Here is a 27740-nt window from a genome sequence, read left to right as displayed (position 1 = left end):
AGAAATGTCCATTACATACTTTACTTCAAAATTTTTATTTGCACATGTACATTAAAACCACGTATCAACATTATTCTAGTCTATTAGAAAATATATATTGCATTGGTTTTCACATAACGTTTTCAGTTTTCTAATTTATAACTTTAATTCCTTAAAAAAAAAACGTGGCCATTTTTGTCTCCCATTACAACCATTGGAGTTTATTTCATGCTCAGCTTGACAAATTATATATATATACTAGTCCTAAAGCCCATGTACACGGGCAATGTTTTGTAGTACAGCGGTCCCACCCCTTGTTCTCTCTCTTCCCCCTCTCTTTTGCTCTCTCCTCCCTCTCTCCACGCCCCGCAACGGCCTCTCTGGTCTGCTGTCTGATCCTAATGGCCAGGTATGTTTGTCCTCGCACAGAATTATCCACTCCCCTCATATACCCCTTTCTACTTCTAGTTCTGTCCAGCCTTCTAGGGGGACAGGGCTAGGAGTTCCTCTCCGTTTCTACCTTCTGGGCTGCAAGATTTTTTCCGTTTGTGCATATAGTTTACTTAGCTGCATATTTGAGCTGATGATCCATTCAGCTGTCTGGCGCCATGGCTTCTGTGATTGCGGTCATTGAAATGGCGATAGGCGGTGGGAATACTGTTCCTTACGATTTCCTTGTGGGGGCTGCTATGTTACTGTGACGTCATTGGTAAAGGACGTCGCGGGGGCCGCGTCTGAGGGCTGTTATTATCACGCGCACGCGAATCCTTCAAAGCTTTGGCACAGCCTTTAACAGAGAACATTTCTCCTTCCCCATGAAAGTACCGATACTTCCTTTCAGTTTTGTGAACCGGCATTGTTGAACCTATATTCCGGTAAGTGCTATAGCACTCGTTTTTGGGACACAAACAATTTTTAAGAAAAAGGGGATACATTTGTTTTATAAGCTTCTGGGGCTTAATATATTTTGTTATGTGTTCAGCATTAACATGGAGGATGAGAATGATCCTCAAGCCGTTACAGCCCAGGAGGAATCAGGGGCAACTATAAGGTATAAATTGTTTTCTATGTGTGTATCTTGAATGCCTTATGTCAGTGGCATATTTAGGTTTTGTGCTGCCCTAGGCACTCAAAATTCTGCTGCCCCCCGCCCCAAAGGTTTTAGGCCTTTTTTCCCCTTGATATTTTTTTGGGTCAGTGTGTAAAATGTTTTTTTCATAATAATTCAAAAGAAAATGGGCTAGCAAAACACTTGCATACAGGGGGTTGAATTGCATGCATCTCATACCATTTTCTCCCTGAGAGAAGGGAGAGAAAAGAAGGGGAGGGGAGAAAAAGAAAGGAAAGGAAAAAAGGAAGGGAGGAAGAGAGAGAGAGAGAAGAGAAAAGTGGGGAGGGGGAGAAGAAAAGGGGTAGGGAAAGAAGGGAGGGAAAGAAAGGAGTGAAGAAAAGGGAGCAAGGGAGGGAGTTGAGAGTAAGAAGGGAGGGAGGGAAATAAATAAGGGAGGGAGTTGAGGGAGAAAGGGAGGGATAAAGGGAAAGAAGGGAGAGAGGAAGGAAGGGAAAGAAGAATACACTTTAAAACAATCACTGCCCATTCATATGCAACAACATACAGTAATTACCATCATTCAAGTAATGAAACTTTTTAAGTGTCAGTTTACTATATACTCCGTGGGTTCATGAATGCAGAGAAAGCTAGCTATTAGTAGCTAACATACATTAGCACTGAGAGGTTATGATTAGACATCACAAGCTGATCTAAGCAGTGCACAGACGCATCCAGTAGTTAGATACTAAAACCTGCAATAAGCACTGCAGAACCACCACAGCTGACAAGGGGAGGCAGCATATCAGCACAAGGGCTTCTCCTCCAGCCTCACCTTCTAAGTATATCTCTGGGCAAGCTTCTCACCAAGAACGCTTCCACTGCAAAAATGCCGGCGGCTCTAAATGAAGCAATGGTTTAAAGGAGCACTGTTTAAAGGAGCACTGCCTGTGAAGAGCAACCTTAATCAGTGCACGGGACTTATCTTCTCTGTAAAAGCCTGCACTTTATAGCTCACTGTACTGTCAGCTGGCTTTTAGAGAGAGGATAGGGCAGATGTGCTGCCCCCCCCCCAAATCTGCCACCCTAGACACAGGCCTTGTTGGCCTAGGCCATAATACGCCCCTGTCTTATGTACATAATATTTATTTATTTATGGCTGGTTATGCTTTTTCTTAGTGATACAGCCCAGTCTATGCCCATATGTTCCCTTTGTGCTAATCCTTGCTTGTAAGACAAGAAACTTTGTTAAGTGTGTATTGGGCAGATTTATGGTGAAAGCTTTTCTGAATCACCCGAGGGTTCTGTGAATAATTTGCTAAATGCTGATTGTGCCTCTGATGGTGAACATTTAGAATCTGACCTTTCTATGGTGTTTGACACTGCAAACATTTCTGAGTTTATTAAAGGGATTAAGAGTTCCCTGGGCATTGAAGATGAACAGTCTCAGAGACCATCTGATTGGTTTAATACAGATTCAACCCCAGATAAGTCCTTTACTGTTTCTGATAACCTGAAGTCTATATATTTGAACGTATTTTCAAACCAGATAAACAGTCTGCTATTCCTGATAAAATATATAAGAATTTTCCATTGGAAAACAATTATGCATACCCTATTAGTTTCCCCTCCTAAAATTGATGCTGCAATCGCTAGACTCTCAAAAAAGATGATGTTTCCTGTGGATGATGCAGGATTATTTAACCCCTTCGTGACCAGAGCACTTTTCCATATGTTGACCGTCTGGGACCAGAGCTATTTTTGCATTTCTGCAGTGTTTATGTTTAGCTTTAATTTTCCTCTTACTCATTTACTGTAACCACACATATTTTATACCGTTTTTATATACTCGCCATTAAATGGACTTTCTAAAAATACCATTATTATCAACAAATCTTATAATTTACTATAAAAAAAATATAAAATATGATGAAAAAAATGGAAAAAAACCACACTTTTTCTAACTTTGACCCCCAAAATCTCTTACACATCTACAACCACCATAAAACACCCATACTAAATAGTTTCTAAATTTTGTCCTGAGTTTAGAAATACCCAATGTTTACATGTTCTTTTTTTGCAAGTTATAAGGCAATAAGTACAAGTAGCACTTTGCTATTTCCAAACCATTTTTTTCAATATTAGTGATAGTTACATTGTAACACTGATATCTGTCAGGAATCCCTGAATAACCCTTCACATGTATATATTTTTTAAAAGAAGACAACCTAAGGTATTAAAAATGGGGTATTTTGACTCTTTTCATGCAACCATTTTACCACCAATGTATGCCAAATTTTGAAGAAATAGCAATTTAAGAATATATTTACTGAGAACATTAAGGGTTACTGCCAAATAACACCCCAATATGTCTTCAGCAGCATCTCCTGGGTACAGAGATCCCACCCATGTATAGCTGTGTCGGGTTCTCTGGGGGCTAAAAGGCCTTATTTTTAGGGGACGCATTCCAGTTTTCCAACTTAGAATTATCTCATCTGTCATCATGCACCCATGTCCTATTCGGGACATTTCTGATGCCGGCCAATGTAATTTACCCCCATTAAACCATATATTTTTGAAAAGTAGACACCCTAGGGTATTTTAAATGCTGGTATTTTAACAGTTTCCATGCACTAATTCAACCACCAGTCTTTGTCAAACTTTTGGGTAGTCATTGTTTTGTGTTATTTTTTACACACATTGTACTTTAGGCATGGATTTATCAAACTTTTTGGTATTCATTTTTTTGTGTTATTTTTTACACACATTGTACTTTAGGCATGGATTCTCAGTTTCTGTTATGTGTTACTGCCAAAAAACACCTCAATATGTGTACCCATGTATAGGTGTGTCTAATTCAACCAACAGTCTTTGTCAAACTTTTAGGTAGTCATTGTTTTGTGTTATTTTTTTACACACATTGTACTTTAGGCATGGATTCTCAGTTCCTGTTATGTGTTACTGCCAAAAACACCTCAATATGTGTTCAACAACATCTCCTGAGTACAGTGATACCACCCATGTATAGGTGTGTGGGGTTCTCTGGGGGCTAAAAGGCTTTATTTTTAGGAGGCGCATTTCAGTTTTTCAACTTGGGTATTCATTTTTTTGTGTTATTTTTCACACACATTGTACTTTAGGCATGGATTCTCAGTTTCTGTTATGTGTTACTGCCAAAAAACACCTCAATATGTGTACCCATGTATAGGTGTGTCTAATTCAACCACCAGTCTTTGTCAAACTTTTAGGTAGTCATTGTTTTGTCTTATTTTTTACACACATTGTACTTTAGGCATGGATTCTCAGTTCCTGTTATGTGTTACTGCCAAAAACACCTCACTATGTGTTCAACAACATCTCCTGAGTACAGTGATACCACCCATGTATAGGTGTGTCAAGTTCTCTGGGGGCTAAAAGGCTTTATTTTTAGGAGGCGCATTTCAGTTTTTCAACTTGGAATTTTCACATCTGTCATCATGCACCCATGTCCTATTTGGGACATTTCTGAAGCTGGCCAATGTAATTTACCCCCATCAAACCATATATTTTTTAAAAAGTAGACACCCTAGGGTATTTTAAATGCTGGTATTTTAACACTTGCCATGCACTAATTCAACCACCAGTCTTTGTCAAACCTTTGGGTATTCATTTTTTTGTGTTATTTGTCACACACATTGTACTTTAGGCATGGATTCTCAGTTTCTGTTATGTGTTACTGCCAAAAACACCTCAATATGTGTTCAAGAATATCTCCTGAGTACAGTGATACCACCCATGTATAGGTGTGTCGGGTTCTCTGGGGGCTAAGATGCCTTATTTATAGGAGGCGCATTCCAGTTTTTCAACTTGGGTATTCATTTTTTTGTGTTATTTTTCACACACATTGTACTTTAGGCATGGATTCTCAGTTTCTGTTATGTGTACCCATGTATAGGTGTGTCTAATTCAACCACCAGTCTTTGTCAAACTTTTAGGTAGTCATTGTTTTGTCTTATATTTTACACACATTGTAATTTAGGCATGGATTCTCAGTTCCTGTTATGTGTTACTTCCAAAAAGACCTCAATATGTGTTCAACAACATCTCCTGAGTACAGTGATACCACCCATATATAGGTGTGTCGGGTTCTCTGGGGCTAAAAGGCCTTATTTTTGGAGGGCACATTCCAGTTTTTCAACTGGGAATGTTCACATCTGTCATCATGCACCCATGTCCTATTTGAGACATTTCTGAAGCTGGCCAATACAATTTACCCCCATCAAACCATATATTTTTGAAAAGTAGACACCCTAGGGTATTGGAAATGCTGGTATTTTAACACTTTCCATGCACTAATTCAACCACCAGTCTTTGTCAAACTATTGGGCAGTCATGTTTTGTGTTATTTTTCACACACATTGTACTTTAGGAATGGATTCTCAGTTCCTGCTATGTGTTACTGCCAAAAAACACCTCAATATGTGTTCAACAACATCTCCTGAGTACAGTGACACCACTCATGTATATGTGTGTTGGGTTCTCTGGGTTCTAAAAGGCCTTATTTTTAGGGGCGCATTCTAGTTTTTCAACTTGGAATTTTCACATCCCATTCACCCATGTCCTATTTGAGACATTTCTGAAGCTGGCCAATGCAATTTACCCCCATCAAACCATATATTTTTTAAAAGTAGACACCCTAGGGTATTTGAAATGCTGGTATTTTAACACTTTCCATGCACTAATTCAACCACCAGTCTTTGTCAAACTAGTGGGCAGTCATGTTTTGTGTTCACACACATTGTACTTTACGTTATTGTTCACACACATTGTACTTTAGGCATAAATTCTCAGCTTCTGTTATGTGTTACTGCCAAAAAAGACCAATATGTGTTCACCAACATCTCCTGAGTACAGTGATACCACATATGCATAGGTTTGTTGGCTTGTTTGGGGGGTGCAATGCCAAATATCTGACATGTGTTTGTGATTTTTTTTTCACATTTAACATATCTTCTTTGCCTATCGTCTTTGTGGGGGCCTTTTTTACATACACCAATTTATTTGCTTGCCGTGAATGTGCATATATTTGAAAAGTTGATACCCCAAGGTATTGTATATGGAGTGCTTTGATGCCTTTGATGCAACCATTTTAGCCCAAAAAATTGGAGAAAGTGTATGGTGGTAATTTTTCAATTTTCATTTTTACACACACATTGCTTTTTGACTATGATTTAGGAGAGCTTGTTGTAAATTATTGCAAGAAAACACTCCAGGTTGTTTACTGCTACAAGACCTCCTGAGTACACCCATGCCCCCATGCATAGGTTTGCCAGGATTTTGGGAAGGTTCAGTTACAATTGTATGACTTGTATTTTGAGTTGAAAGTGAGAGTATTTCTTCTGATAGGCCTATCTTTAGTTTGGGGTCTATTGCATATCACAGTTTTATTTATTGCCAAGAAAGGGTATATATTTGAAATGTTGACACCCCAAGGCATTGTATATGGAGTGCTTTGATGCCTTTGATGCAACTGTTTTAGCTAAAAAAAAAATTGAGAAAGTGTATGGTGGTAATTTTTCAATTTTCATTTTTACACGCACATTGCTATTTGACTATGATTTAGGAGAGCTTGTTGTACGTTATTGCAAGAAAACACTCCAGGTTGTTTTCTGCAAGACCCCCTGAGTACACTCATGCCCCCCATGCATAGGTTATAAAAAATAGAACAGTGAAATGTAAAACTCTGGCACAGCAACAGTAAACATAAGCAAACCCCCCCCCCAAATAAACACAACGGCACATGTACAAACATTTTTTTTTCTACCAGTGTGTGATACCGCTTGAAGCAGTCCCCAATGCAGAGTCCAGGCTGTCCTGGGCAATCAGGACAGTAAAAAGTGGTGTCCCTTCTCTGCCCCCTCTTGGTACAGACTCTGCAGTTTTTTTTAGGTTTCTGCTTTGCGGCAGTAGGGGGGATTTTAAAAATAAAATGAGTAGCCCCAACTCTGCTCTCTCCCATCACCGCCCGGGGAGCAGGTGCATCTTGGTACAAAATCCCCGAAATGATCTGTAACTGAAACTGTAAAAAAGTCAGTTTCATTCCGGGGTTTGCTTTTTTGAACAACAAAAAAGTGTTGTGGGTTACAATCTGCATTAAGTAAATTGCAACCTTTTTTTTACCAGGCCCTTGTCCTCCACATAAGTAGGTAGGGCTGCAGCAGCTGATCTGCCAGATCAACCCCACCCAAATGCCAGTTATAAGCCTTGATGCACACTGGCTTCCTTATGCTCTCAGCTCTGCTACGTGCAGAGACCTCCACAGTCCTCTCATTGTGGATGGTGGTAAGAAGGTACACATCCTTCTTGCTCTGTACTTAACTGCCAACAGCTTCTCTTGGTGCAGAGCTGAGGTCTCCCCCTTTGTAGCCGGGTGCGTGCAAGTTGTCCTGGGAAACCTGCACGATTCTTTTTAATTGTACCGCAAGCTACTGTATTAAAGCAATACAGTAGCTTGAACAAAAGGACACTTGTATAAAAATTATCTAAATACAAGTGGTACCCTTTGTTCATTAGGGGTAATATCAGGTCCCAGACAATCTTGCCAGTGGTTCCCATATGTTCTGGGCAACCTGGAGGGTCAAGGTGGCTATCCTTTCCCTCATATACCCGGAAGGCCTGAATATACCCAATCTCGCTCTCACAGAGCTTATACACATTTACTCCATATCTGGAGCTCTTGGAAGGAATATACTGCTTGAATCCCAGCCTTCCCTTATATTTCATCAGGGATTCATCCACACATATATTCCTTCCAGGTGTATAAGCCTCTGCAAACCTGGCAGCAAAGTGGGTAATCAGTGGGCAGATTTTATACAGCCTGTCAAACTGGGGATGCTCCCTAGGGGGGCAAAGGCTGTTGTCGCTGAAATGCATGAAATGTAGAATCATTTCATACCTCTTCCTTGACATACTTTGGGAGAAAATGGGGGTAGAGTAAATGGGGCTACTGCTCCAGTAGGAGCGGATGGAGGGTTTCTTTATGATGCCCATCAGCATAGTCAATGCCCAAATTTTTTTTAATTCTGGCATATCGATGGGGGCCCATTGCAGCTTTGCCAAAAACTGTCAGGCTTTGCAGCACGGAACTGATGGGCATATAAACTAGTTTGGGTGACAATGTTCCCCAATACATTGCCCAGAAACACTTCCATAAACTGTTGGGGGCTAAATCCTGCCAAATCCACATTGATGCCAGGATTTGCTGTGAAGGGTGGGATATCTGGCTTCTGGAGATGAGGCATCACCCACCCTTCAGCAGAAATGGGTGCCACAATAAATTACTAAATAAAAAAGAAGCCCTAAAAAATGCACAGAGCAAAAAAGTGCTTTTGTGAAGGAGCCAGTGATTTATAGTGATCATTGGCAAGCTAGGGGTTAATTACAAAAAAAAATCAACACAAAATTTTAATTTAAATGAACTAAATGACTCTGAAAAGAGCCTTTGGGTGTCACAAAAAATAACTAAAAAAAAATAACCCCTAAAAAAATGCAGAGAGCAAAAAAGTACTTTTGTGCAAGAGCCAGTGATATGTAGTGATCACTGGCAAGCTAGGGGTTAATGGCTCTGAAAAGATCCTTTGGGTCTTTCAATTTTTAAACTAATATAACTAAATAAGGAGATAAGGAGAGGGAGGGAGATCCACACTGATCAGTGTCAATATTTATGGGATGGGATATTTTATTATTATAAATTAAATTGTAGAGCAAGCTCGGATTGGATGACCCCAGCCTGCCCCATATGATGAGGCAGGCTAGGGACACCCCCAGAAGCCCCATGATGCACTGGGCATCACCATCTCTGAAGCCACATGGGGGAGGGGGGCTATATAGGGCTATTTTATTAAAAATACATGGTTTTTTTTTTTATATATATATGATTTTACTAAGTGCCTCAACCCACCAAGGCACTTAGCACACTTACAGGGCATCAGAAGCCTGCCCGATGGCTTCTGATGCTCTGCCTAACTGCTGGGCTCCATGTGGAGTCAAACCGGGATCAAAATGGAGCCCAGCAGTCAGGAACAATATTGCAGGATGCCTCAACATCGAGGCATCACTGCAATACTGTTTGAGTGGCTCCTGCGCTCAGATTACCCTCTCCCTGTCTATTTAAAATACTATATGTTCCATAGTGTAGCAGTCCCACCTGCTCCCGCCCCCGCGCGTGATCCCACCCCCGTGCGTGATCCCACCCCCATGCATGCCCCTGGTGCTCTTTCACCCGATCCTTCCCCCTCGAGGCATCACTGCAATACTCTTTGAGCGGCTCCTGCACTCAGATTACCCTCTCCCTGTCTATTTAAAAATACCATATGTTCCATAGTGTAGCGGTTCCACCTGCTCCCGCCCCTGCGTGCGATCCCACCCCCATGCGTGCCCCTGGTGCTCCTGCACCAGATCCCGCCCCCTCTGGCGTATATCCACCAGCGATAAGCCACCCACCCACCTCCCTGTAATGGCTCCCATCCACCAAGGATCGGCACCATCGCTGGCCAATGCAGAGAGGGCCACAGAGTGGCCACTATTACTAATGAGTTTTACTCTGTATTGTTAGTGTGGTACATGGCTATAAGAGCCACTATTACTAATGTTTTTTTTTTTATATATATGATTTTACTAAGTGCCTCAACCCACCAAGGCACTTAGCACACTTACAGAGCATCAGAAGCCTGCCCGATGGCATCTGATGCTCTGCCTGACTGCTGGGCTCCATGTGGAGTCAAACCGGGATCAAAATGTAGACCTGTTTGTGAGAGCTTAGGGTTTATTTTTATTTTACAGGCAAGTTTGCATTTATTTTAACTAGGTAGAATAGTTATTAAATAGTTATTAACTATTTAATAACTACCTAGCTAAAATAAATACAAAAGTACCTGTAAAATAAAACCTAACCTAAGTTACAATAACACCTAACACTACACTATAATTAAATGAATTAACTAAATTAACAACAATTAAATAAATTAAATAAAATTAGCTAAAGTACAAAAAGCTTAGTTTTTTTTAGATAGTATTTTATTTGGGGGGTTGGTTGTGTGGGTGTGGGTTTTACTGTTGGGGGGGCTGTTTGTATTTTTTTTTACAGGTAAAAGAGCTGATTACCATGGGGCAATGCCCCGCAAAAGGCCATTTTAAGGGCTATTGGTAGTTTAGTTTAGGCTAGGTTTTATTTTTATTTTGGGGGGGGCTTTTTTTATTTTGATAGGGCTATTAGATTAGGTGTAATTAGTTTAAATATCTTGTAATTTGTTTATTATTTTCTGTAATTTAGTGTTTGTTTTTGTACTTTAGCTAATTTAATTTAATTTATTTAATTGTTATATAGGTAAGTATTTAGTTTTAAATAGGAATAATTCAGTTAATGATAGGAATTTTTAGTTAGATTTATTTTAATTATATTTAAGTTAGGGGGTGTTAGGGTTATACTTAGGTTTAGGGGTTAATACATTTAGTATAGTGGCGGCGACGCTGGGGGCGGCAGATTAGGGGTTAATAAATGTAGGTAGGTGGCGGCGATGTTAGGGATGGCAGATTAGGGGTTAATAATATTTAACTAATGTTTGCAAAGCGAGAGTGCGGCGGTTTAGGGGTTAATATGTTTATTATAGTGGCGGCGACGTTGGGGGCGGCAGATTAGGGTTTAATAAGTGTAGGTAGGTTGCAGCAACATTGAGGGCGGCAGATTAGGGGCTAATAAATATAATAAATATAATGTAGGTGTCGGCGATGTTGGGGGCAGCAGATTAGGGGTTCATAAATATAATGTAGGTGGGTGTCCAGAGCCGCAGATTAGGGGTTAAAAATTTTCTTTTAGTGTTTGCAATGCGGGGGGGGGGGGCTTCGGTTTAGGGGTTAATAGGTAGTTTATAGGTGTTAGTGTACTTTTTAGCACTTTAGTTATGAGTTTTATGTTACAGCGTTGTACCATAAAACTCTTAACTACTGAGTTTTAAATGCGTTAGGACTCTTGTCGGTAGAGGGTGTACCGCTCACTTTTTGGCCTCCCAGGACAGACTCGTAATATCAGCGCTATGGAAGTCCCATAGAAAAAAAGACTTTACTAAGTTTACGTAAGTCGTTTTGCGGTAAGGCCAAAGAAGTGTGCGGTGACCCTAAACCTTCAAGACTCGTAATACCAGCGGGCGTAAAAATACCGCGTTAGAATGCTGCTTTTTTACCCTAACGCACAACTCGTAATCTAGCCAATTGTTTTTCATCAGGACAAAGTGGTTCTCCGTACTATTCCTGAATTCCTTCCTAAAGTGGTATCCGACTTTCATTAACACCAGGATATTATTCTTCCTTCATTTTGCCTGAGAAAACTCAGACTCTCAACCCAGGGTTCAGGGACTTATGTTATCTCCCTAGGCGTAAGCAAAACATGGAAAAGTGTACAGCACTTTCAGACCGGACTGGGTACACATCCCATGACTCACAAACAGGCTCAGCTTTGGTTGCTATCGCACTCACTTAAAGCTACACTATTTCCAGAGTCACAGCCAGTTAACCCCAGGCCTGCCAAGGTGCCGGTCCTTAGGGAAAATTACAAAACAGACAACACAGCACACAGAAAAAGTCTAGCACTCATTCACAAGTTCTCAGCTAAGATAAAAGCAAAACTGGAAGAGTCAGTTACCGCATTTGGCCAAATGGGACAAGCCCAGGTACCACGTCATGGTCTCTTCCTAATACAGCCACACAAATGCAGCCATGCACACAAATGCAAGCTCTTAATCAAAAAAACTGGGAACAAGTCAGGTTTCAGGGACTTATGTAATCTCCCTAGTCGTAAGCAAAACAAGGAAAAGTGGACAGCACTCTCAGACCGGACCAGGTACACATCCCATGACTGCCAAACAGGCTCAGCTTTGGTTGCTATCGCACTCACTTAAAGCTACACTATTTCCAGAGTCACAGACAGTTAACTCCGGGCCTGCCAGGGTGCAGGTCCTTAGGGAAAATTACAAAACAGACAACACATCACGCAGAAAAAGTCCAGCACTCACAAGCTCTCAGCTAAGATTAAAAGCAAAACTGAAAGAGCCAGTTACCGCATTTGGCCAAATTGATGTAATTTAGGTGTGAGAATTGAGGCTTTTCTAATTATTAAAACTCAAAATGCACCATGTTGACTTCTTAAGGCTAACCCTGATGCATATATTTTGCTAATTGGTTTTAGCAGATAATAACTGCAAAAAAACCTCAACAACAATTGTACTTTATACTAACATTATGAACAAGGCTGGCCTTGTTATCTGCAGATTAAAGCCAAGAATAGCTCCTCCATAAAAGGTAAATGCTAGGGGGAGTTTTGCTATTGATAAACAATTGCAGTCAAAAGATTTCTATTTATTTTAAAAACGTTAAGAGTTGGCTGATATGTTATTAAAATGTTTCTATATACTATAAATTTGATATTCCAAAATAAAATATTCTATTGTAAATCACTCTAAATTCAAATCAAATAAAAATCTAATTTGCAAACCCAAATCATTTAAAATTAAAAAAATAACAAAATAAATTAAAAAAAAAAGAAAGAAAGACAAATTTGAATCTAAAAATATTAAAAAAAAAGTGAGGCTGCATTGTTTAGGGAGGTTATATATAAATGTTATATAGTAATCGAGAAATGCACACTCCTAACAAAGGTCACCAAAAGAAAGTATTAAATTGTATTGTTAAATTGTATGCTCCATCTGAATAATAAAAAGTGAAATTTTGACTTTCCTCTACTTTAAAATGCAGAATATGCTCAACCAAGTCCCACAGATTGAATTTCTATAAAGGTAATAAAAAGGCTGTTTAGGTTGTGTTCTTGATATATCTTCCAAGAATTTCTGTTTCACTTGTTGGCAATGATGTATTCAGACAGGAATGAGTACTTGTATATAGTAAAACGTCCCGCCATATGCATAGTATATATATATATAGAAATATAATCCTTCTGGGTAAAGTTCTGGTGCATACTGAGACATTACTTTGAACATTTGGGCATTCCTTCATTACCTTTCACAGTCAAGTAAGTGACCCATATGTTGCCTGCAGCATTGTGTGCCATGATAGGAAACACAAGAATTCAGCCCATTTGATGCTTGAGCGCTATTCCAAAATGTAAACATCAACTGATGAGGTTGTGAGTGGTCTGTGAAATAGTACTTTTTCCCTTAATTCCATTCAAAGGCTTGTCAAATTACAGAGATTTGCCTCTTATAAGGAAAATAATTAATTTAGGGGATTCTGGATGAAACTAAATACATTTGTGCTTAGCTTATAATATTTATTTTTATTTTAAATAAAAAATCTTGATTGCATTGCCTTATTTAATAATAACAGGTTCCCTATTTAAATACACAAGAAAACGTCTTTAATTTTCTGAGGCTGGTGTTAATCCTATTCATACTAATATTATTTCTGAGCAGGTGAAATACAATAAGTTAGCAGAATACATTTATATTTTATTTACTCTATTTTAACTTGACAAATAACCATGATAATCTGGCAGTAACACAGACTGCCCATTTCTCCTTCCTAATGAGAAACAGCAATGGCTAGACATAGGTCCATATGTATCACATATGTTAAAAGCAGGCCTGCCAACTTTGAAAACTGTTTCACAGTACATTTGTGTATCTTATGATGTCACAGAAAGAAATCTAATATACAAACTGTTTAATTAATCTTTTTCATTTATATTTAAATATTAATGGAAATTTATTTTTAGTGAAAATATTCTTCCTACTTAGGGGGTCTATTGCAATCCAGTGTTTGATAATTATTGGCATGTATTTAGCTGCCGCTATGTACTTTTGGAATTCAACACAATAACGATCAGTCATTTGCCACATTTTTTTAACACTGAAAAACATCAGTTAAAGGGACAGTCTACTCCAGAATTTGTATTGTTTAAAAAGATAGATAATCCCTTTATTACCCATTCCCCAGTTTTGCTTGTGCCAAAATACAAACTGCATAGTAAGGTATGCAGCTGATGACTTTCATCACTGTGCCCTGCAGAGACTCCAGGTTCAGAGTTGGCTTGCACTGTTTGTGACAATAGAGGATGTTTTCTTGCTGGGGTTTGTGGAAGAATATTATCATCAGTCAGTGTGTGTTCCAGCCCCACTCTCTCTGGATGCCAGCCAATAAGGAAGGTGCTCTCTGACTATATATCGAGCAGCCTAGGCCTTTATTCCTTGCTCTAGCATTGGAGTCTTTCCTGTTCCTTGATGGATTTCCTGGCTGTGACCTTGCATTTGTTTGGACTTTATACTTACCTGTTTTTGAACCCTGGACTGTCCTAACCTTGCATTAGGCACAGTTAGTAATTTTGCTTGGACTTTCTCTGTTGGAGTTTCCCACCTCCAGTACCTTATTGGATTTTGTTCTTATTTGTTGTCCTCTCTAGCTTTTCCTCTCTCTTCTGCTTCTTGCAGCTTGTATTCAGCACCCTGCTATTCCTTGATTGACTCTGAAGCGGGAACTACTTTGCTTGGCCCTGAAGCGGGCACTTATTTACTTGACCATGAAGTGGGCATCCCCTTGCTTGGCCATGAAGCAGACACTTCAGAACTTGGCTCATGTCTGTCTCAACTTGCACCTGTTAAGTTACAGCTAAGAGCTGGAAGGATCAGGAAGGTTGGAGGGTAAAAGGGGATCCCATACTGCAGCATTATTTTTTTTTTAAACTGTCTGCCAGTACCTAAGATGGTGGTGACCAGTGTGGGGGGGGGGGGGTGAGGGAGGGAAGAGAGCTGTTTAGGAGGGATCAGGTAGGGATCAGGGGTGGGAAGTGTCAGGTGGGAGGGTAATCTCTACACTAAAGCTATAATTAACCTTACCAGCTACCTAATTAACCCCTTCACTGCAGGGAATACCAGAAGTGTGGTGCACAGCTGCAATTAGTGGGCTTCTAATTACCAAAAAACAGTGGCAAAGCCAAATATATCTGCTATTTCTGAACAAAGGGGATCCCAGAGAAACTTTTACAACTATTTGTACCATGATTGCACAAGCAGTATGTAAATAATTTCAGTGAGAAACCTAAAGTTTGTGAAAAAGTTAAAGGGACAGTCTACACCAGAATTTTTATTGTTTAAAAAGATAGATAATCCATTTATTATATACATTTTTACCTCTTTAATTACCTTGTATCTAAGCCTGTGCAAACTGCCCCCTTATTCAGTTCTTTTGACAGACTTGCATTTTAGCTAATCAGTACTGACTCCCAGGTAACTCCAGGTGCGTGAGCACAATGTTATCTATATGACACACATGAACTAACGCCCTCTAGTGGTGAAAAACTGTCAAAATGCATTCAGATAAGGGGTGGCCTTCAAGGGCTACAAAATTAGCATATGAGCCTGTCACGTATACCAGGCAGCTAAGGCTACCCCCCACCCCCCTACAACCTCACCCCTGTTGTTTCTCAGTGGTTTTTGGACTGCAGCATCTGGGGACCGAGAGCTTTCAAATGACACCCTGGAAGTGCCGCCGCTCCCTCGGGATCACCCCAAAACCGTCACCACTGTGTCCTGGGATTCTGTGGGACTATGGTTGCTATGAAGGCGCCTGTCAGTCTGGAGGGGCGGGAATGGTGGGAAAACTGTGGCATTGTCTCCCTGTTTTATCAAGATGTGTGTGTGTATAAAAGATGTGTGTTTGCCCCAATAAAGGCAGTTATTATTTCACCTGAATGATGTCTGGTCATTTAGGTGGGCTCCTGCTAGAATCACTTTCCTGGGCTACATAGCAGCCTGTTCCAGGCAGAGGAGGGACCCTCAGGCAGAGTTACCCAGTCTGGGTAGTTGGAGTCTGCCACAGGGTGGGACCCTGAGTACTGGTGCTGTCAGGCATCAGGGGTGGCTACAGGCTGTGGTCACTTGCCAGCTACATAGCTGCAGTCGGCAGGGAGGAAGCAGGACCCGTTTGGCGGAGCTACCCAGTTAGGGTAGCCATGGCTGGCAGTGGTGGGATCTGCTTCTTCCACATGATTCCTGATGACAGAGAAGGACCCCAGTAGCTGGTAACTATGGAAGCCGAGTACCTAAGGAGAGTACAGGAGGCACTGACCCAGCTGGACAGTCCTGGTTCTGAACTGGACCAGCTGAGCTGCAGGAGCATTGTCTGCCGGCAACTATGGAGGGAGAGGCTTCAACAAGAAAAGGATTGTGATGGAAAGGTACTCCCCACAGATGATGATAGGTACTGGGTCCGGTGGGACTTGCGAATGCTTTTCCTGGGAGAGCAGCCCATGGAGGAATGGCTATCGGAACTAGATTGACTGGTCCGGGCAGAGATGTGGGTGGAGGATGGCTACCGGGACCTCCGATGGCTCGCTATGCAAGCACGGCCATGGCTGGAGGATTGCTCTCCCATAGAGGGCTTTGGCGGCCCTGGGTTACTATTGGAAAAGTTGATAGAAGACCCAGAATTTGGGGCAAAACTGAGAGTAATGAACATTGGCCTCCCCCGAGAGCAGCTGTTGGATCTCTCGGGGGTACCCTGGCTGGTATCCGATATGGTATCGCTTATTGTCCAAAAACGGGAACTGGAAAGGCATACAAGAGGTTGCTAGACCGAATTCTGCAGCATGCCACAGAGTCTGCATGGAGCTGTGGTGCAGCACTCTGGGAATCATGGAGGTTGGCCTCAGATGAGTGGTAACAGAGCATAAGAGACGACGAGATGCTAGATACAGATCAGCAGCCTGACCCCAAGCTTATAGACTTGGACAGGGGAGCCACCCCAGCAGAAGCACTGGCAACAGGGCAGAGAGCCGCCGGCCTCTGCCCAGCACCTGTAACAGCTCCAGGAAACCAGGGAGAGGAGGAAGTCATCCTCCCTTACCTTACCGAGAACCCCTTGCAGGGAGAGATGGATGTCGATAACTCTCCCCAGCAGCAGAACCCCTTCCCGGGAGACGAGACAGTTGGTCTCTCTCCCCAGTGGCAGAGCCATCCCCTCGGAGCAGAGGTAGTCGTCCTCCCTCCCCATAAGCAGAACCCCTTCCCAGGAGAGGAGACAGTCGGTCTCTCTCCCCAGCAGCAGAGCCAGGAGCAGGAAGAGAAGACAGGTGGTCTCTCTCCCCAGCCACAGAGCCATCCCCTGGGAGCGGAGGTAGTCGTCCTCCCTCCCTGTAAGCAGAACCCCTTCCTGGGAGAGGAGACAGTTGGTCTCTCTCCCCAGCGGCAGAGCCAGGTGCAGGGAGAGGAGACAGGCGGTCTCTCTCCCCAACAGCAGAGCCATCCCCTGGGAGCGGAGGTAGTCGTCCTCCCTCCCCATAAGCAGAACCCCTTCCTGGGAGAGGAGACAGTCAGTCTCTCTCTCCAGTGGCAGAGCCAGGAGCTGGGAGAAGAGACAATCGGTCTCTCTCCCCAGCGGCAGAGCCATCCCCTGGGAGTGGAGGTATTTGCCCTCCCTCCCCTTACAGAGAACTCCTTGCAGGGAGAGATGGATGTCGATAACTCTACCCAGAAGCAGAATCCCTTCCTGGGAGAGGAGATAGTCGGTCTCTCTCCCCAGTGGCAGAGCCAGGAGCCAGGAGCCAGGAGAAAATTGGTCTCTCCCCCCAGCAGCAGAGCCATCCCCTGGGAGTGGAGGTAGTCTTCCTCCCTCTTCTTACAGAGAAACCCTTGCAGGAAGAGATGGATGTCAATAACTCTCCCCAGCAGCAGAACCCCTTCCTGGGAGAGGAGACAGTTGGTCTCTCTCCCCAGCGGCAGATCCATCCTTCGGGAGCGGAGGTAGTCATCCTCCCTCCCCTTACAGAGAAGCCCTTGCAGGGAGAGAAGGGTATCGATAGCTCTCCCTAGTGACCGAATCCCTTTCTGGGAGAGGAGATAGTTGGTCTCTCTCCCCAGTGGCAGAACCCTGTACAGGGAGCAGAGACAGCTGGTCTCCCTCCCCAGCGGCATCACAGTTTCCAATGGAGCGAAGGTAGCAGACCTCCCTCCCCAGCGGTAGATCTCCTCTGGAGAAGAGACAAATGGTCTCTCCCTTCAGTAGCTTGGCAGGGTCTCTACCCTTTTCTTGTCCCAGAGTATTTCTCACTTGGGGCAGGCGTTGCATTAGGCAAGGAGGATAAAAGCTTATACAGTTGGTGCCACATGTTTGGGCACCCAAGCTTTGCCTGCCCCACCAAGGAGCAACCTTCCCCTCCGGTCTGGGGTGGGAATACAGCTGGGAAACTGGCACTAGCTTTGTTTGTGAGTGGGTCAGCCGGTACTAAACAGAGTGTCAGAGAGAGAGGCAGTGTGGCCATGGAACCTAAGGACACTGGAACTTGTGGGACAGCAATTGTTTGGGAGCTGGCCTTAGCAAACTTGTTTGGGACTTTGCCTTATGTGACTATCCCTGCGCCCAGGGCGCAGGGTATAAATGCCAGCAGGAACCCCCCAGGATGCCCCAAGCTCAGGAGAGATGGGATAACCTCTCCCAGCAACCGAGAAGTGGAGGGCCACCATCGGACAGTCTCAGTCTGACCCGTTAAGGGTCTATCTGGGTCTGCCGAACTAAAGGGGGGGGAGATGTCATGGATACCAGACAGCTAAGGCTACCCCCCACCCCCTACAACCTCACCCCTGTTGTTTCTCAGTGGTTTTGGGCTCCTCAGAGCAACCATAACCTCTGGAAGCTTTTGTTTGCTTGTTTTGTGAAGAGCTGGTGTATGACCAGGAAAACCCTCCTAGGCTGGCCGGGCTCCTGGAACTCCCGGTTGGCCACAGGACAGCAGGACACCCGCTAAATTTACCCCTGGTCGCTCCAGCAACCATGTGCCCCAGAGCTCCGCTCTTTTGGGGATTTGTAGCCCCTAGGGAGGACAAGAGGTGGGGGAATTACCGGAGGGGAGCTGCTTTGGGAACCGGGGGTTTTGGACACCCCTACCCCCATAACTTCAACGGGCAGTATCTCTTGTCCCCAATAACGAATCATGCCACTTTTTGGACTGGGGCATCTGGGGACTAAGAACTTTCAAATGACACCCTGGAAGTGCCACCCCTCCCCCGGGATCACCCCAAAATCGTCACCACTGTGTCCTGGAATTCTGTGGGACTATAGTTGCTATGGAGGCTCCAGTCAGACTGGAGGGGCGGGAATGGTGGGAAAACTGTGGCATTGTCTCCCTGTTTTATCAAGATGTGTGTGTGTATAAAAGATGTATGTTTGTCCCAATAAAGGCAGTTCTTATTTCACCTGAATGCTAGTCTGTCTAGTCATTTAGATGGGCTCCTGCTAGAATCACTTTCCTGAGCTACATAGCAGCCTGTTCCAGGCAGAGGAAGGACCCTCAGACAGAGCTACCCAGTCTGGGTAGCTGGAGACTGCCACAGGGTGGGACCCTGAGTATTGGTGCTGTCGGGCACCAGGGGTGGCTACAGGCTGTGGTTACTTGCCAGCTACATAGCTGCAGTCGTCAGGGAGGAAGCAGGACCCATTTGGCGGAGCTACCCAGTTGGGGTAGCCTGGGTATCTGTCACAGAGCCTACCTAGGTTTAGCTTTCAACTAAGAATACCAAGAGAACAAAGCAAAATTGGTAATAAAAGTAAATTGGAAAGTTGTTTAAAATTACATGCCCTATCTGAAACATAAAAGTTTATTTTGGACTAGACTGTCCATTTAACAATTTTTTTTTTTATTTGATCGCATTTGGCAGTGAAATGGTGGCATGAAATATACCAAAACGGGCTTAGATCAATACCTTGGGTTGTTTACTTAAAATATATATATATAGTTTTGACAGGTAAATAAAATAAACATACATTACACACCTGCAATGTAATTACTGAACCCCTTAATTGCCATTGTATTTGCTTTTTCTCGTTTAGACTAGTTTTTTATTCCAATATCAAACTGAACAACAGAACTTTTTTGTGTTCTTGTCATTAGAAAAATAGATAGAGGCTGGATGTTTTTAACTAGACATGTGCATGTCCAAAAATTTAATTTAGTTTCATATCAATTCAGTATTTTTTTGATTTGTTATATAGCAGTCATTCGTTTCAGATGCATTCGGATTGATTCCTTATAACAGTCATTCGTTTCAGATACATTCAGATTGATTCATTAAAGCAGTCATTTGTTTCGGATGCATTCGGAAGTTCGTTATGTTCAGATTAATTTGTTATGTTATGTTACGTTGATTCAGATGGTTCCAACCAACACAAAAGGAATTATTTCACTGTTCTATCTTACTATATTTAATATATCTTTATTCATTTTTTTTTTTTTTATAATAAATATGGAACGGCAAAAGAATTGTGATTAGTCCAGAGAGTCAGACTATCATGCCATGGCCATTTGAATAAAATGAATCCAAACTAATTTGGATGTTTCATTACAAATTCATTCGGATTAGTTTAGTTTCATTACTAGGGTGATTTGGAGATTCGGATACATCTGAATCTCTGAATCACCCGAATTTTGTCCGAAATTTGGTACTGAACCAAACTAATTGCACATGTCTAGTTTTTACTGCTGAAGCAATTTGGGATTGTGATTATCATCTCTCAAAAACCATGCTAACAATATTGGCTGAAGTTCAATATGGCTGGAAAATATTGACTATATTTTGATTGGTCTTTTATTGTTTTATATTTAAAACATTATGGGCTAGATTACAAGCGGAGTGCAAATTTATTGCGAGCCTGCAAACGGGCAAATTTGCCCGTTTGCAGACACACAATAAATAACCAGTCAGTACAAGTGGCTGGTTATTGCTACCGTGAGCTTGCGATAGCAATTAGCGCTTGTAAAATTAACCAGAGATCAGATCTTACTCCCTTTGCTGTGCTTAGGTTCTGTGCCGTCTCTGATGTCATCAGAACAAGACTTCCATTGGAGCCCATAGAAGCACGGCTCTTGTGAGCGCAATGCTTCCCAGCAATGCGAACGCAAGCTAGTGTTTGCATTGCCGTCAACTTTTAATACCAGCATGCACTGGTATTACAAAGTGGAGCACAAGCATTGCTTTGGCAAATGCGATATTTTGCACTCCACTTGTAATCTGGTCTTATATATTTAAAGCATTTAAAATTATAAATATGTATTTATAAATAATATATTTGTGCAAAACTGAATTAATTAGTTGCAAAATGTAATTATGAAAATTTAAATTTGTTGTGATTTATAAAGTATATTGTTTCAATATACATTTGGTAAACAGAATCTATCTTCAATTTTTAATTATGATTTTAAAGAATATGAAAAATATAAGCTCAATACAACTGATAAAATTAGCTTTCTCAATTAGTTATTTTAAAGTGACAGGACCCCATTATATATAAGTAGCATAAACCTGTTTCAGATGCAAAGCCTGGGTGATTACACAGGAAAATATTTGCACAATCGGATTTCATTTGATATTACTGAACGTGATCTGGAGTACAGACCTCAAATAGTGTGTCACATGTACTCATAAAATTAGACTTGTAAGCTCAAAGATATTATCAATAGGTTCTAGGTTACCAATTAATCATTCCAATAATTGTTTCTTGAAGGGCTTATTGACATTATGTGTTCTAATATTTTCTAAATATTATTTTCTAATATTATATAATCATTATATATTTTCATTGGCCGACATTACAATCAATATTAAATAAGAAATACATAAACAAAATATTAATAATTTTTACTAGTGTGTCGGCGGCAGTGTGTTGGTGTGTCCCTGCTCCAGCACCAATTTTTTTTTTTTTTTTTTTTTTATTTTTTTTTTTTTGGTTTCTGACTTTCCGCCTGCCTGCTACGCATACCACATGGTTGACACGTGATTGATACTTAGGGGGTCACAGATCATCTTAACCTATTGGCGCAGCTCAGTGGGAACTGAAACTATTTCCATTGGCGGCTTTGGCGGCACATTGGCTCCTGACTGCACGTGTAGTCTCCTTAATTGACTCGTGACTGCATGTGTAGTCAGTGAGTGGGACAGCAGTGTGTTTGCAGCGCGGGCAGTAGTCAATCGGACTCACAGAGCTCTTAGGGTGGCAGCTTAAATGCTGAAGTCAGAGGTTTTTTTTCTGCAGCTAGCTCCCAGTAGTGCATTGCTGCTCCTGATATATGGATAGGAAGGGGAAGCTTAAAAATGCTTGATGATGAAATGCGAATGTCTTTAGCTAATATTCCACCAAATATTCAGAAATTGTTTTCATCCCATCAACCTCATACATCCCATTAAAATAGTAAGTAGCTATTGGTGTTATTAAACTTTTTTTTAATTCTTGCACATACATACGTACTGTTACTTGTAAATACTTGTAAATACATTTTGTTATTATATCATTTATGTATGTCTGTATCTCTTAAAACAAGTTAGTTTAACCTCCTGTTTTCCAGTACAACTGAATTACTGTGTCTCAAAATGATGTAGGTCTAAAAAGTGTGTCGCCAACATGAAAAGTTTGGAAAGCTCTGTCCTAGGTAATACTGAATGTTAGAAAGCTTTAAAAGTGATCACTGCACAACTACACATAAGAATTAATTAAATGTATTATTGGGGATAAATCAACTAGAAATATAAAATGATATCAATATGCTAGGTATAAGGTAAGGCCTTTCAATAGTAATTCATATAAGCTTGGTATGACAGAATCCCAGCTGCAGGAATACCAGCTGGGTTTAATAAGAAACCCAGCTCATATTTCTATGCAACCCAAACATGTGAGCCAGGTGTTATTTGTTTTAAAACAAGAGAAAGCAGCAAAGAGAACAGAGAGAAAGAGAATGTGTAAGTGATTCCGAATAAGAAATAAGACAGAGAGAGACTAGGATTAAAGGGACAGTCAAGTCAAAACTAAACTTTCAGGATTCAGATAGGGCATGCAATTTTAAACAACTTTCCAATTTTATCATCAAATTTGCTTTGTTCCCTTGGTGGTATTTTTGAAAAGCTAAACCTAGCTAGGCTCAAACTGATTTCTAAACAGTTGAAAACCGCCTCCTAGCTCAGAGCATTTTGAAAGTTTTTCACAGTTAGACTGTGCTAGTTCACATGTGTCATATAGATAACATTGTGCTCACTCCCGTGAAGTTATTTAGGAGTCTTCACTGATTGACTACACTGCATGTCTGTCAAAGGTACTTAGATAAGGAGGCTGTCTGCAAAGGCTTAGATACAAGGTAATCACAGAGGTAAAAAGTATATTAATATAACTGTGTTGGTTATGGAAAAACAGGGAATGGGTAATAAAGGGATTATCTATCTTTTTAAATAAGAAAAATGTTGGTGTAGACTGTCCCTTTAAGTAAATTTATATAGCAAGATTGTCCAACAGAAAAAGTGTGTGCAGTTAATTCTTCAACTGGTAGGTTTCTATTTTTACAAATGGAAGATTTAGATAGTAAAGTCAAAATTAAAGTTTCATAGTCTTGATAGAGCATACAACTTTCCAATTTATGTTTGATATCAGATTTGCTTCATTCTCTTGGTATGCTTTATTAAAATGTAAACCTGGGTAGACTCATAGGACCTCAGGATTTTGCATGTGTTTTGTGCAGGGCCAGACTCAGAAATTAGACCGGCCCTGGAAATTTTTGAAGACCAGTTCAGCCCCTGCCCATCAACCCAGCCCAGCCAACCCCCCAGTACAGCTACCAACCTCTTACCTTTAGACTTTCAAGAGTTCTGTGTGCTTGTGGCTGTGTCCTGCTGCTCCCTATTTGCCAGCCTACGTGGCCTCCAGCTCAACTTGTATGTGTATGCTTTGCAGGCTCATGTGATGCCCCCCTCCCGCAGTGCTATTGCCTATTAGAGCTGAGCAGTCATCTAACTATGCCAGTTTGCTTGAGCCTCTGTGCACTCAAAAAGCAGGTCGCACCGCTCCCTCCCCTGCTCACACTGTGCTGTGCTCTTTCTGCCAGGGCGGCCACTGGCCCGCCGGGTTTTTTCCGGTATCCCGGCGGCCCAATCCGGCCCTGCCTGTGTGCACCTGCCTTTAGCTTTCTATAGCAGCAGTGTTGGTAAATTTGTATAACATGGCTATAAACATCTATTGGAATCAGGCAAGTTTAATGTGACTTTATTGTACTTTTAAGGTGCTTGAAAATTATAGTAAAAATAATGTAAAATCTTTAAACAAGAATTCCCAACATTTGTTTCTGAAATGAATTAAAAAAAAAAAAAAAACACTAAAAAAAATGTTTATAAAAAATGTTGAGATTCAAAGTGATTCAAAGTGATTTGACAAGTGGTGAGATCATCTCCATTCTAATGAGTGTTTCCACTGTCAAGCATACCAGCATCACAATAATGTTTTCAAACATTACTAAACAAAAGAAAAACAAACAAAATATCAACCTCTATAAAACAGTTCACCCTAACATGTGCAAAAGACAAAACATTAATGAAAGTAAAAAGAGACACCCTCACCTGCTGTGATATAAGATTCTTGTGCTTGGAGAGAAATTATAGTGCAGAGTTCACAGGGGCGGAACTCACTGAATTTAATAATGAAAAGGTCTCAGAGAGAAGAGAGATGCCTCTCATAAAGCTCTCTGCTTCAGATCTAAAATGATTCTCCAGCACTGCAAGATCTCTCGCAAGATTTGAGACAGGCCCATTTTGCTATATTTCTCTAAGAGGTGTTGTTTCCATTTCTGTATGTAAAGGAGAGACAAGCTCATTGCAATATGGCACTGCATGTTACATTATTATTTTAAACTTCAGATTGGGTCCTTTCAGTTTTATTTTATTTAAAGGGACATGAAACCCCAAATTTTCCTTTCATGATTCAGACATAACATAAAATTTTAAACAACTTTCCAATTTACTTATATTGCCAATTTTGTTTCATTCTCTTTGTACCCTTTATTAAGAAGCATCAATGCAGATCGGCAGCTGGTTGAATGACAAGTAGAACGTTGAAGTATGAAGAGGATCTTGAGCCAATGGGCTTCTAGATTTTGGACACAATGGTCAGCCCCAGGTACCTGGGTTGATACAATAGAGCAACCAGAAATGAGTGGTTTTTAGGGTTCTGTTCCAGGGAATTCTTAGAAAACTCTGCTAAAAGATCTGAACAGTTTTTTGAACAGACTGTTGTGAATTAACATAATTGTGGAGATAGTTTTAAAGTTCCTGATTAGTTCTTTCAGTCTGTCTATTAGTCTGTGGGTGATGACTGGTAGATAAAGATACTGTAGTATCCAGGCGTCTACCAAGACCTCTCCAGAAAACAGATATGAACTAAGTTCAACAATCAGAGACAATGTTTTCTAATAAGCTATGCAGTCTAACAATGTTGGTAATTAACAATGTAGCCATGTCTGTAGCAGACAGTAATTTAGGAAGCGGTATGTAATGAGCCTGTTTGGAAAAGTGATCTGTTACAACCCAAATCACAGTGCAGCCATTAGATGGGGGTAGGTCCACAATAAAGTCCATAGACAAATGTGTTCAAGGTTGTTAAGGCACTGTGAGAGGTTGTAGGAGACCATAAGGCAGTATTCTGGGTACCTTCATTGCTGCACAAGTAGCACAGGAGGGAACATATTCTTTTACATCTTTTCAAAGATTCGGCCATGTGACTGGAGTTGCTGAGTAGTGCATAGTACTCTGGGAAGGCCAGAACTCTTATTATCATGGGCCCAAGACAATAGACACTTGCAAAGAGAACCAGGGACAAAGTATTTCTGTGATGGAACTGTTGGAGAAACAGGAACCTTGTATTGGGCTGCTTGCAAATGGTTTAGATGAGATGTAGAAAGCTGTCCAATATACCGTTCTGCTGGAATAATAGGTTGAGGGGCTTCTGATAGTGAGGTATCGGGAGCTAATTGCCTAGATAAGGCATCAGCTTTAGTATTCTTAGATCAAGGAATGTAGGGCACAATATAGTTGAAGTGAGAGAAAAACATTGTCCAGTGGGCCTGTCGTGCATTTAATCGTTTAGCAGTTTCAAGGTATGTCAAGTTCTTATGGTCAGTAAGAATAACAACAGGTAATATGGTACCCTCCAGTAAATTCCTCCATTCAGAGAGAGCCATCTTGATAGCCAGAAGCATTTTCTCTCCCACGTCATAGAGTGATTGTGCTGAAGAACATCTCTTGGAAAAGAAAGCTACAGAATGATATTTTCCAGTCTGTGGATTACATTGACAAAGTACTGCCCCAGAACCAACATCCGAAGCATCCACTTCCATGGTAAACTGTAAAGCGTCTGGGTGAACAAGAATGGGAGCAGCACAAAAAGCATAGTAGCTCAATAAACTGGCAATGACTGCTGGAAGAACTGGGTTTATATAGGCAGAGAGTAATTGCCAATTACCTGCAGCTGCAGGCAGGTGGAGGCAAAGTGCAGGTAAACACGAAGCTAACAAGGCAAAATAAACACAATGCAGTTCAGATGCAAGGAAAGCACACAGTAAAAGCAACAGCCCATGAAGCTGAGGTCCCAGGTTCAATCCCAGGCTGTGACAATTACATTGAACTTTATATTTGTATAACCAGAATTGTTAAATCACAATCCTAAATACACTTCCATATACAGAATCTATATGCATTAAATTACAAAATAGAAAGTGCAACTTACAACTTAATATGAAGTGTAAAGTAATACAAAACACAAAGTGTAAATGCAGCAGAACTTTAATGTCATGCAGTGTATATTGCACTAGACGTATCTCTCATTCATCTCCAGAAATGAAGGGAATGCCCCTTGGAGAAGTATAGCAAAATCTGCCTGTAAGGGATCTCAAAATGCTGGAGGATCATGTTTTATCATCTTATATGAGTGGAGAGCTTTCTATCATCAGGCCCATCAAGAGATATGACCATGAGACAAGATACTTTACAAGGGCAATTGTGTCTTTTTTAAATCCCACATGTTGTGTCATGGTTTAGGTAAAATTGCCTTACCACTCCTCAAGAACATCAAGGAACAGCCCAAAACACTCACCGCCAACCCTTTTATTTGGGTCTGTGAGATTGTTGTAACAAATACTATCGCATCCAGTGAGACTACTTTAACCTAACAAAATAGACGTTTAAATATTTACCATTAAAGCTCATTTACAGATCCCATTTTACCAAAGGTGTTTTTCTAAATGTTAAAGTTTTATTTAATGTTTTCAACAATTCCTGTTTGATGTGCAAGATATCAGATATAGGGTCATTTAACACAACAATATATATTAATTGCAGGAATGCCCACTGGATTGGTTAGAACAAATATATGGCTCTAAAACATTATCTCATCTTAACAATGAGACCTCTCAAATACCTTTTGTAATAGTTTTCTTCCTCAGAACACAGGACTTTGCTTTCACTTGCTGCTTCTGACTTATTTATATGCTTTATTTTTTCTTCAGATAATGGCCCCTATTTATCAACCCGTCAACTTACTTGCATTCGCCGGCACCAATACGCTTGCCTAAGATCGCCTAACATCGCTGCCACGGACCTGAATACGCTCTCCAAAGTTACCAAAAAAGCTGTTAAAAAGCCGCGCACCAAGTACAGGGTGATGAGCAGTGGACTGTTGTTAACTAACAGTCATCGATCTCGCTGCTCTTCGGCTTTTCCCAGCTTTATTGGTATACTGTCACTAAACACCCACACAATACTATACTGTTTTACCCCTATACCGCCACTCCCGGACCCTGCCGCAACTAAATAAAGTTATTAACCCCTAAACCGCTGCTCCCGGAGCCCACCGCCACCTACATTATACTTATTAA

The sequence above is a fragment of the Bombina bombina genome, chromosome 6 (assembly GCF_027579735.1).
Source record: "Bombina bombina isolate aBomBom1 chromosome 6, aBomBom1.pri, whole genome shotgun sequence".
Classification (NCBI taxonomy): domain Eukaryota; kingdom Metazoa; phylum Chordata; class Amphibia; order Anura; family Bombinatoridae; genus Bombina; species Bombina bombina.
The sequence above is the reverse complement of the archived record's forward strand: the minus strand, read 5'-3'. Positions refer to the sequence as shown.